The 8,589-nt window shown below is 43.9% G+C and overlaps 1 long non-coding RNA gene across 1 annotated transcript in view; it reads right to left on the minus strand.

Moving 5' to 3' along the window:
- The window catches only part of LOC144294172 (uncharacterized), a 206,293-nt gene extending 199,317 nt beyond the window's left edge, over nt 1-6,976 (minus strand). Inside the window, exons 1-2 of the long non-coding RNA XR_013361615.1 lie at nt 6,238-6,976; nt 780-885 (exon numbers count right to left, since the gene is read on the minus strand). This is a non-coding gene — a long non-coding RNA (uncharacterized LOC144294172). The remainder of the gene's footprint in view (nt 1-779; nt 886-6,237) is intronic.
- Nucleotides 6,977-8,589: the final 1,613 nt, after the last annotated feature.

An 8,589-nucleotide genomic window follows, 5' to 3' on the forward strand; every position in this document is an offset into this window, starting at 1 on the left:
CCCTCTCTCTCCCTCTACCCCTTTTATATCCAGATGCTTACTGGGCAGCCAGAACAGCTCCAAATTCCATAATCATGTATTTTTTAAATGTCGGTCTTTAAAGGGTGCCCTGCCAATGGTTCAGTCGCATTGCAGGGATTTAAAATGAAATACACTCAAAGAAACGCATGTTGGAGTTTTTTCTTTCCACAACCTCACTTCAATTTGTATTTTTCCCCTTCTAATTGAAATTAATTTCCCTTGCTGTTTTGTGTTACTAAACACCTGGATGGGGTTATTATTCTGGAAAGGTAATTATAAAATTAGAAGGCTAACCACAATGCAGATTTCCTAAATCGCAGGTGGCAATGGTACCAAGCACTGACAATAGGGAAAACACTCACAAATGCAGGCTAAATTCACTTGCAAGGAAACACTCACATGCCCAGCAACACCCCAAACCAAATGATGTCCAAAGGCTCCCATTGCCAAAGAGAAAGTGCTGGACACTGTGATACTCTGTCCAGATACCCCTAGGACTAACCAATGCATTCCCCACCTGCTTGGAGTGCTTTTGAGCAGACCAACCTCAGCTGTCACCCTCCTTTGGCCATTGCCTTGCTGAAGGCCAGGAAGGCATTGCCTTGCCTTCTGTGAGCAGCTAGCTCCATTGACTGATCCTCTAGGGCCTTTCATCCCAATTTGGGACAACTCTGAAGAGTTGCCTAGCTTCAGAGCTGCTGTGGAACCATCTTGAGGACTTCATCAAGATTGCATCACAACCCAACTTCTCCCTCTACCTGGTCCTGTCTCCTTCCCTTGCTTTCCATAGGCGTGGATCCCAAGAGCACTTCCTAAGAAGCATCCTGCATGCTGTCTCGGATTTGGCTTCCAAGAGAATTCAACCTGCCACAGAGAGAAAAGGGAGTTGCATTAAAAAAAAAAAAAATTTGTCTTGCATTCATTCTGCCTTCCAGTCAAGTGAACACTAAACCACTTACTTCATTGCTAAATGTTTGTTAAGACCCACTAGTACCAGCTCCACTGGTACTCAGTGGCTTCCCATCTTAGTTCCAGCCTAAAAGTGAAGAAAACAATAGATGACCATCCTAGGAAGTAATGAGGGAAAGAGCAAAGTTCATTCAGCCGCATGTGTTAATAGGCTCAAAAGCATTCACATTTTTTGACCTAAAAAATTACATTTTTCTTTATGGGATATGCTTATATCTCATCTAATTCCCAAAATTACTGAATGTAGCTTATAAAACTGCTTATTTTCAGCAAATCAAACTACATAAATAAACAATTTTTGGCAAAATAAAGACAATATAAAGGCAGAGCTAAAGTCAGTCCAAAAGAGTGACCATAAGGTCAAGCCAAATTAAGGCCTTTAGAGGTCCCCTTCCCCATGTAAGCATTTAACAAAAGCAATACTAGAACAAACACAAAATATACATTTGCACTGAAATTAAAATGGTTTTTCCTTAGATTTCTTACTAGTAAAATTCTCCATAAATATATTGAAAATGAAAAAGCAAATGTTTGGCACACCTAATTATCCAGTTTGGATAATCTAGACTGTAGAGGTTTTATACTATTGCTGAGGAGGAACTGAGAGTTTGGCTTTGGGAAGAACTCTGGCTAATTAAGCAACACTGTCTATAATCGATGAAAAACAAGATGGTGCCTAAGCAGAAGTGAAGCTGCTCCTGGGACTGTGGCCTATATATAAGAAATCTTGTGAAGAACTCTGTGTGAAGTGTTATAGAGAACTACAGAGAACGTACTCCTGTCCTGCCAGTTTCTGGAGCATCCCCTCCCCCAAGGAAGCTGAGAGCAATATTCCAAACCCAATTCAAAAAGTCATTTTAGAGACGCCTGGATGGCTCAGTGGTTGAGGCATCTGCCTTTAGCTCAGGTCATGGTCCTGGGATTGAGTCCTGAATCAGAGTCCCTGCAGGGATCCTGCTTCTCCCTCTGCCTATGTCTCTGTCTCTCTCTTTCTCTCTGTATATCTCATGATTAAATAAATAAAATCTGTAAAAAAAAAAAAAAAAAAAAAAGTCATTGAAAGGGCCCAGAATAAGATAGGTCTGGTCCAGCTAGATCCAAGGATAAAATGAAGGCCTAAAAGAATGGGAGGTCTGTATGTCTGTCTTAGCTTAGGCCGCTCTAACAAAATACCAAGACTGGGTGGGTTAACCAACAAATAATTGTTTCTCACAGCTCTGGAGGCTGGACAGTCTGAGAGCAAGGCACAGGCACATTTGGTTCTTGGGGAGGGCCCTCTTCCCTCTTCCTGGCTTGTAGATGGCTGCCTTGCCACTGTGTCCCCACATGGCAGAGAGAAGAGGGTCTGGCTTCTCTTTCTCTTCTTATATGGGCACTAAACCCATTATGGGGGCTCCACTCCCATAACCTCATCTAATTATAATAACCTCTGAAAGGCCCCACCTCCAAATACCATCATATCAGGAGTTCAGATTTCAATATATGAATTTTGGAGGGGCACAAACATTCAGCCCATAGCAACATGCTCCAAGCAATCCTCTGAAGGTTATTCTCCACACCAGACCTTTGACAGGAGTTGGACTGCAGAATTTGTGATTACACTCTCTGACTGATAGCTGGACAGTAAAGCTGTCTGTTTAGACAGAGTCTTATGCATTGGCTTCAACTGACATGCAGGAGGGCTTGGGGATTCCAAGGGGTAGAGCCACCTGGCCAAGAAAGCATTCTCCTTGGAAAGAGTCTTTCCAGCACAAGGATGAATGGACAATCAAGGTCTTTACATATTCAGTCATGGAATTCTATGTCACTGTGATTCTTAGTCTTAAAAAAAAAAAAAAAAAAACTTTTTTAGGTAGGAATTACAAATTGTTAAACATGGCCTTTAAAAAAATAGTATTTAAAGCATCAGTAAAGCACCTATCACCCACAGAATATCAAATTTTGAGCTCTAGGAATACATCGTCCTAAAAACGATCCTAGATGTTGTAAAATGGTGGGCACAACGACATTCAGTACAGGTTTCTTAAAATAATGGAAGCAGTGTGAATGACCCTCAGTAGAGGAACATTTAAGTAAGTAATGATTAGTAATCAAGAATAGTTGATAACAAATATTAATTGCTAATTATGTTATAATGTTTAGTAAAAAGGTTACAATGAAAATTGCATTTACCATAGGGAATTTAACTGTGTTTTGAAAGCTAACAAAAAGTCACACTCTTAGAAATGACCAGAAAGATATATATAAAAATGATGATAACATTTGGTAATAATTATATTTTTTTCTGGAAAAAACACCTTATCTTTCTTCAAATTTTATTGTAAAAATATTTATATAATCAATTTGAAAAGGAAAAAAAACAGAACAGAAGATGTAGAGAGAATATTCAAGGTCCTAATGGAGTCACAGAATTTCCAAACCGACATCCATTCTGTGAACACAACATAGAGTCCAGGAATGGATCTACTGACCGCTGGAAGTCAGCCCCAATGCCTGTACCGGCCACCACCCCAGTGAGAGAGCCCACATTCAAGTGAAAGCTGACATACTGACCAAGGGAGGAAGCTTCCTTCCCAAAGAAATTTGATTCGAACTCAGCTAGTCCAGGAATCTTATTTCATTTTTTAAGTTGGTGTCTGAATGGAACTACTATTGCGGTGCAGCCTCACCAAAGTCCCTGTCCTTCAGGAAAAAAAAAAAAAAGAAAGAAAGAAAAAGAAAAAGAAAGAAAGAAGGAAAATGCAGTAACTATAGAAGAAAAAAATAATAAATGAAAAGGGCACGTCTCACTTTCCCTGTGTGAAATCTCACAGCAATTTCTGGAATGGAAGTGGTACTGCCTCTAATTTCCTCTGGGGAGTCTGAAACTGGAATGAAATCCTTGTCCCTACAAAAAAACTAACAGCCTCCCAGCCGTAAAGATATATTTTCAAAACCAAAATTCGAAACCTTGTGGGTCTGACTGTTGGGATAGAACATTTGAAGTCACAGCTGTTCCGAACAAGCAGGACTCGTGATTCACTGGAAATGCCCCTTCTGTCTCTGGCAAGCAGAGCGCGGCCACACAGCGCTATTTAGTGAGGAACCCAGGAGCTGTATTTCTCAAAACTCCTTAGAAAACATAAATGGGAAAAATTGTTTTTGATTAGTTCTGGGTACAGGACAATGAGTAAAGTAAGATTTACAGGCCAAAATGGTAGAGTCTCTAAATGTTTTAATGGTTTGTATGGATGAAGCAGAATCTTGGAGACAGAGTTATTTAAGGAAATCCTCGCTGAGATTTGGGTTGGTCACAGCTACGCTGTGTGCTGTGAAGGAGGCAAGGAACTCCGGAGATTCTTGAAATGCCTCCTTCCGGCTGAATTTCTGAGGCAATTGGTATGTTGTAAGCAATATTTATCCTGCAGGCCTCCCCATTTTATATCCATGGTTCCCCTATAAACAAACTATTCCCCCCAAATCCTCTCCTGACCACTGTCTGAGAAGCCAGTGTCAGCGTTAGTTCCTTTGATTAGGTCTTGGGTCTTTCTTGTGATGTCAATCTCATGGTTAGGGTACTAGCTTAGGCTCTAAGAGCCCCTTTTGTGTGTGCTTCTGGAAGCTTCCTGGTTCAAGCTTAATGAGAGGGAGAAGAGGAGGTACAATAAGGTCACAGATTGCCTGAGAGGATGACAGAAAGAGACTCACCGGGCAGATATAGGGTCTTGAGGGTGGGGGTGGGGGAGGGGGCAGGCAAGCCCAAGCTGCTGGCCTCCATCACCCACCTCCCTCACTCATCACTAGCAGGCCAAGGACGGCCGGACTCCATTACCCACCTCTACACAGACTCTGTGCTGCTCCCTTCAAACCCCACATCTGCATTAAGGGGCAGAGTAACAGAGGACAACCAAGAAGACCTCTAGTGATTCCGGAGTGGGTCAGTGAAGGTGACAGGGACCCCTCCCCAAAGAACTGGGTGGGGCAAGACTAGACTGGGTGGGGGGAGGGGGGGACGGGGGGAGGCAAGCAGGCCCGCATCCCACAGTGAGGCATGAGGATATGTGTAAACTAAACTGCCATAAACTAAACTGTCTATGAGGACAAGCATCATGCTAATTTACTCACCACCAAATCCCCGGCACAGGGCCTAGTATGGAGCAAAGAATAAGCCATGTTGGCCTTCAGGGTTGATTATGACATCTGTGTCCTCCCCTATGGTTCCTGCATACCCCGCAGAAGCTGCTGGTGTTAGAGAAAGTAGATGATCTTTGCAAGAACACAAGTCTGCCTTTTTGCTCCCAAGGAGAGACCAAGTCGTTTGAGGGGATCAGAGAAAAACTCAGATACTATAATGTAGAGTTACAGGGACAGTCTGATAGCACAGACTCCACCCCAAGCCCAACCCGGAACCAGCAGCCTTCGGAAGACAGCCTGGCTCTGGGAGCTGCCCCACAACTGTCGTCGAGCCTCCAGTCAACCACCATCTCCAGGGTCATCCCTGGAGCCACCACCCATACCCACTGAAGTTCTGCAAATTTCACTCAACAAGACTGCCTTTTTTGTGTTTTCCCAATTTTCTGTAATAGGCCTACACCAGTTTTATGTTGTTTAAAATAAATTCAGGTTTTCTAAGGTGAAAGAGAAACTTTGCTCCAACCTCACTGCTCATGGCTGCGAATCCATGGGTTTATTTTGGCACATGAACACCCACTCCAAAGTCCCATATGGCTTGTGCGGAAGTAAATGCATTCTACTTCTTTAAAGGGACGTACACAGTTTCACTCTGCATTTCAAACAGAAATATAAACTTGCCAGTCTTTGTGAGAGGGGAAAAAAAACCCACCTACCCAGGATCCATGAAACCCTGTTTCCCCTCTGTTTCATCCTTGGGACACAGAAATCATTTTCAAGGAATGGGCCACTGATTATCTGAACTCCTTCAGTCTTGCCCCACAGAGCCATTTACGAATTTGTAAAATGCCCCAGGTTGTTCCTCTTTGCTCCCCTTCTACACCTGTGTCCCTTACGATGCCCCCTGCATTCTTACATCCATGCAGCATATGAGAGTGCCATCTGCCAGCCACTAGGCTAGGCTCTGGAGATGCAGCATGGAACCAATCAAAAACTTCCAAACCCTGATGGAGCCCATGTCAGAGACAAACAGAATTTCCCCAAGATAAATCCTCAGGCATATTCAAACAGGTCAGCAGGCAGCTGGGCAAGACGCAGGTCTGGCCAAGGGGTTTGGGGGTTGGAGGAAATCCTCACCCAGAAAACAGTCTGCAAGGGGGGAATCTCTGGGCCAGCAGCTTCCACCAGGGCTAGTTTTGGGGACGGCAGGTCTTGTACACTCTTCCAGACTACTCTCCAGGCCAGCCAAGTCCAGATGGAAGTCCCTCACAAAGCAAGGACACCAAAAGTTAATTTCTGAAAGCATTCACAATTTCTATTTCAAAAGAAGCATCAAAGCATCATGGGAAAAATCAGAACCTTGATTGACTTCTCAACACTGATTTTATAAATTAACTTTTTTTCTTTGCAATAAACCACGTGAGGTTAAGAGAAGAACCATGACCATTTTCATTCTCAGGGCCTCCAAACTACTCTTGATGTGGCCTCGGCTTCACGTTACCCTGGTTGTGTGTCACTCTCTGCTCTGAAGTATACAGTTGACATCCCCAACCACTGACATGGAAAATATAATGCTTCCCTCTCCACACGTCCAGACCCCCTCCCAGCTTAAGCTTTGCCCTTTGCCTGGCAGGAAAGGCTGCATGTTTTCCAGCCTGAAATGAGGTCTGTAAACCCTTCTCCTCCTCAAAGTCCCTCCTCTAAGGAGCTTATATCCTGGTTGTTTTCATTTGCATGCAAATCTTAAATAAATAGCTTGCCTAGAATAAATTTGGCCTTTAAAATACACACACACCCACACATTTTCTCTCAGTCTCTCTGCCTCACCCCCTCTTCCTCCTCCAAACATCTTTTTTCTCTATCTCCTCGTCCTTCACACAAGCATGTCTCCCCACTCCAGGCCACCCCCACACCTGAGCCATCCCCCTGGGAGAACAATCCTCTGGAGAGTTTTGCTGCCCTTTCTCCCCTGCCACCCACAACTAGTCCAATTTCTCTCTTTCTGCAGTTCAACTTCTCAGGCCCACATGCTGCCTTCCTAGAGGCACCACCCTCTCACTCCTTACCTCCTGCACACAGGCTGTACCACCACCCCACAGCCATGAAGACAAGGCCCTCGCTGTCTATAAAATCAACTTCGTTCAATCCCTCATCTCTCTCTGATGATTCTGACACTATCCCTAACTAAAGACAACAGCCTCCATTTATTGGGCTCTTAAGAGGTACTAGATGGTATGCTAAAAGGCTTTCATGTTCATTATCTCATGTAATCAACACTTCCATGAACTAGCAGTTAAAGAGGCCCACTTCACTGCCAGGTGAGATCTCCTTCCCCTGCATTAGGAAGTGCTTTGACCAGTAGAAGACAGTGGAAATACAGCAGTGCCAGCTTCCAGGCCTCAGACTTCATAGACCAGCAGCCTCTACTGTCTGTCGCCTAGAACACGCTCTTGGAAGTATGAGCACCTGGGGAGACCACACAGAGAGGCCCTGAGACTGCGTGCAGAGAGCAATCTCCAGCCAGTCACTGCTCTTCAAGCCATTCCGACAGGTCCCAGGCCTCTTGGAACCCACACAAGTTGTCCCCACTTGGTCCTGCCCAAACCGCAGATTCACAAGTATAACAAATGAGCATTAGCCTTTTAGGACATTAAGCTGTGAATAGTTTGTCATGCAGCAATAAATAACAGAACACAGGGATTATTATTATTATCCTTATTTTACAGTTGAGAGAATGATTCTCCGAGACGTGAAGCTGGGTCCCCGAGGTCATACAGCTAGTCCCCTCCCTGTTTCAGCAGATTCCCCACTCTGAACCTTTCCCTCTCTTCAGCCATCCTTCTTTCGTTGCTCGTGTGCTGCACTGCAGGGTGGTGGTTTTGGTGAAGATTAAGCAAGAGAGTGCGTGGCAACTATTCAGCACTGAGTCCAGCACATAATTAGCAGTGGACAAAAGGTTTGCAAATAATTGCTATGCTGGCCCTTTTTGATTGCATACTGTCACTTGGAAATCTGATTCTAGTGACAAACAAGGTAGGTTTCAATTCAGGGGCCTGTGCTGACCATTATAAGGCAGGTACCTCCAGTCCCACCTTTTTTTTTTTAAGATAACATAGTGTTTAATGTTAAAACTTGGTCTTGACTCTCAAAGGGGATAATTAGAGAGTTCTTCATTCTGGCTGTCAGAAGAGGAGACTGCCCACAACCTGAAAACATCCCAAAGTTAGATTAACAAAGCATTTAGATGCCTGTATAAAGCACAGAGAACATAGAAAAAATAGAAAGATGTGGTACTGGCTTTCTGTCTCCACCCCAATCCATTCATTATGTGCAGTATTTGACATTTTCACATATGCTCACGTCTCAGGAAAACATTTGGGATTGTATCTCATTGGTAGAAGGCTTTGGACTGTTTGATCTCATGGCTTTGCCTAATGTTCAGATAAATGCCACTGTCCCCACCCCCAGGAAATAGTATGTTAGTGAGTG

This window comes from Canis aureus, chromosome 22 (genome assembly GCF_053574225.1).
Source record: "Canis aureus isolate CA01 chromosome 22, VMU_Caureus_v.1.0, whole genome shotgun sequence".
Taxonomy (NCBI): domain Eukaryota; kingdom Metazoa; phylum Chordata; class Mammalia; order Carnivora; family Canidae; genus Canis; species Canis aureus.